The sequence below is a fragment of the Pygoscelis adeliae genome, unplaced genomic scaffold (genome assembly GCF_000699105.1).
Source record: "Pygoscelis adeliae isolate BGI_AS28 unplaced genomic scaffold, ASM69910v1 Scaffold124, whole genome shotgun sequence".
NCBI lineage: Eukaryota > Metazoa > Chordata > Aves > Sphenisciformes > Spheniscidae > Pygoscelis > Pygoscelis adeliae.
The window spans coordinates 138,338-142,024 of NW_008824791.1; positions in this window are offsets into that span (position 1 = coordinate 138,338).

Sequence of the window (3,687 nt, forward strand, 5' to 3'; positions counted from 1 at the left end):
CAGGCTGAGAGAGTTGGGGTTGTTCAGCCTGGAGAAGAGAAGGCTCTGGGGAGACCTTATAGCAGCCTTCCAGTACCTGAAGAAAGCTGGAGAGGGACTTTTTACAAGGGCATGTAGTGATAGGACAAAGGGTAATGGCTTTAAACTGAAAGAGGGTAGATTTAGATTAGATACAAGGAAGAAATTCTTCACTATGAGGGTGATGAGGCACTGGAACAGGTTGCCCAGAGAACTTGTGGATGCCCCATCCCTGGAAGTGTTCAAGGCCAGGTTAGATGGGGCTTTGAGCAACCATGTCTAGTGGAAGGTGTCCCTGCCCATGGCAGAGGGGTTGGAACTAGATGATCTTTAAGGTCCCTTCCAACCCAAACCATTCTATGATTCTATGATTCTACTGCAGAGGAGGTGGAAATGAAAATTAAATATTGATACACGAAAACTTTTAGATCAACTTTCTTTGGCAGTTACGTTACCTTTGATGGCTGAACCTTCTCTCACATGGCTGCTGTAAGGCAGAAATTAGTGCAGGCCTAAGCATAAGACATCACTTTTCAAGTTGATCCATATACCTTCATTCAAAGCTGGAGCTTTGTCTTCCGCTCTGTGTCCCAGTCAGGCTGTAGAAGTAAAAAGTTCCCTGCCTGCTACATGTACCACCTGAGCAGTGGCTCCTTTCCTAATCTTTAGGTCAGAAGAAGTCGTCAGGTTACTGGAGAATAAAGCAAGGGTTCACAAAGCCTGGTTATCAATGTAGAAATGCCAGTGATGCAAACAGGTTGGGCGGGGACTGGAGAAAAGAGCCTGTTCCAGCCAGAGATGGGTCATTATGCTTGTTATTTCAGACAGAGCTCTTACAACCTCAAGTCAGCTAGATTTTGCCATGTTAAAATCACATACTTGAGCTGTTTTCTCCCTCAGCTTTCTAATAAGGGCAGGTCAAAAAGTACAGTATAAAGATACATGCATTTCCTATTCTTGGAACATTCTACTATATTTAGCAGAAGTTTTTAAAATGCTGTTTAAAAATCCCTCCCTGATCTCATCAGCAATTTCTATAATCATGCAAAACTTGTAGAAATCTTTCCATGTGGAAAATCTTGAGCCAATATCAAGTAAATGGACATATGTCCTTGCACACAGGGAACCCGAGCTTTGAATATTTAGTTGAATATTTAGCTGTTATGGTCTGTATGGTACAGCTAATCTTACATAAGGTCAAAAATTAAATGTGGCTATGAGATCTTTTCCACACCACAGCAAGCTATCCTCCCACTTTGTCAGGGATGCATAACTATGGCATAAGGTTTAATCATGCCTGTTAATGGTTGAGCAATTTCATGTCTATAAGAAAAGGCTTTGAACTCCCAGATTCTCAGAAGAAAAAGTGCCTATTTATTTTCCTAGCATATTGAACTACCAGAAAAGAAAAGGAGATAATTTTAGGACAATTAAGAATTGTTTGAAAAAGGGGACTGTCACACTAATTACCTTTAGCTGTTTGGATGCAATAAAAAGAACATAAAGTCATAAGGTTTTTTAACAGTAAAAGAGCTTATATTAGAAGATAAACTACCAATTACCCCATTGATTGGCAAAGCTCACCCAGCTGCACAGAGTGAATTTGAAACCTGTGATTCTTTCCAAGGTGAATATGGTGATGAAAACATTAGCCATTCTCAGTACACATCTATCTTAATTAAAACCTACCCCCCTGTGATGATGGTATAGGCAGCCCAGCTTCTCCAGACACTCACAGCTGGCACCTGCATCAATCTTGTTGACAAAGACACTTCCTGAGAGCATGTGCTATGATGTTTTTTCTCTCTCCCATGTGGGGCTTTGGAGCAAAAGCACTCCTGTGGGCTCTGGCAGCCCTCGGGATCAGTGTCTCAGCACTGCCCCTTAACCACTCACGTATTTGCTAAGGGGCATAACATAACATGAGCTAACATTAGGCTTTCTTTTTCCTTTTCTGCTGTCTGTTAAACTAGCAATAAGCATTCCGACAATCAGGTCAGCTTACAATATACTTTCATGACAACAAAGCACCTCCACCACAACAAGTTGCGGCTTCACATTGGTTTAGAGCAAGACTTTGGGGAGTCACACTTGAGAGTTTTCCCACATGCCACCTGATTTCACTGGTACACTTGATGAGCAGCTGACAAATTTAGAAGAATGAGACCAATAGAAAATTGTGGCCATAATGCATTTATCTCAAGCAGCTGTGTGTCAAGTGGTGCTTAAGTAGTTAAAGGGAATTTATGTTGATCAACTTATAAAAAACTAGGTAGAATCTTATGACTAGTCCCAAACGCATGTGGAGTTACTGTAGGTAAATATTTTTAGAAATGATGTGCCAGAGTGTTTACTTTAAACAGCAAAGATACTTGCTTCTTAATTACACAGGTTTCTGCTAAATGATTTTAGATTAAATTGTGGAAAATGAGCATGTGACCTACTCCTTTAAAATTTAGTTTAACAAAAAATGGCTAAGAATTTCCTTACCTACATAATTTTTTTAATACAACACAACACTTCCTCTGAATTGGCAATTCACTTCATATAATTAGTTACACAGAAAAATTAGACAAGTTTAAATGGAAATACTCTTTTTAAAATCCCTTTATAAAAATAGTCTGTGTACATAGATAGTAGTCATTTTTCAACGTCTGTAGCTTCATCAGTTTAAAAGCAAAAATCCAAACCACAGCTGTTTCTGTACACCCAAATTGCTTAGATTGTACCATTTTATTTTAAATATTTTAAAGCCAGCTCTGAAGGACACCACCCTTATAGGATCTAAATGCAAAAGCGTTATATTAAGAAAAGGTATTTTTTGAAGTCTGAGTGTGAGAAAACGGATACTGACAATGACATATTAATGTGTCAATGATGAGTAAATACAAGAACTTAAAATCTGGGCCACCAGCAATCTCATACATCATTCACTTTTTTTTTTTTTTTTGAAAGGATATAAAATATTCAAATGTCAGAACTGTTTATAATGTCAAGTGGTGCATGTTGTATACTCTTAGTATATTCCATTGATCAAACCAGAACCGGGGATAGTAATTGCGGATGATGGAGTACGTTTCTTTTGCAAATGGGCATGGATTTGAAGTGAATTTGGAAGAAAAACATTTTCATATTGAAGTCTTAATAATTGTTTCGTTCAACCTGCACCATTCCATGCACAAATTATTTTGCATAAAGCTGATGCTTCTAACAGTAACTAGTATTAGTGTGATGTCTGCATGGCACTACCAGCCAAGGAGAACTTATTATATAATGTAGTAATTTGATAAAACTTGTTGCAAACTTGAGAGAGAATCAATCCCAACAGAACCAGAGAGAATTATAATTTTCCCTTTGCAGACAGTTCGTGCAGTTCCGTTTCAGCTCATAGAATTAATCTTGTTATTTATAAAGTAAGATTGAGGTGGTTTTAGCCTAGTTTCCTAAGAAAATGAGGCATATGTGATCATGCCATCTGTGAGTGCCTTCCCTGCACTCCTAACAGCTACCATGTTCAGAGACAATTGCAACCCAGTTTGAAAGAATATAGAAGTCTCAGAGAGAGTAAATTGCCAAAAGCTTTCACCCAGGTATCTGGGCAGGGCAAAGATACCTAAATTAGTACTCTCTGTCAGGGAAAGGCGGGAAGAATTCAGCTGTTAAACAGTC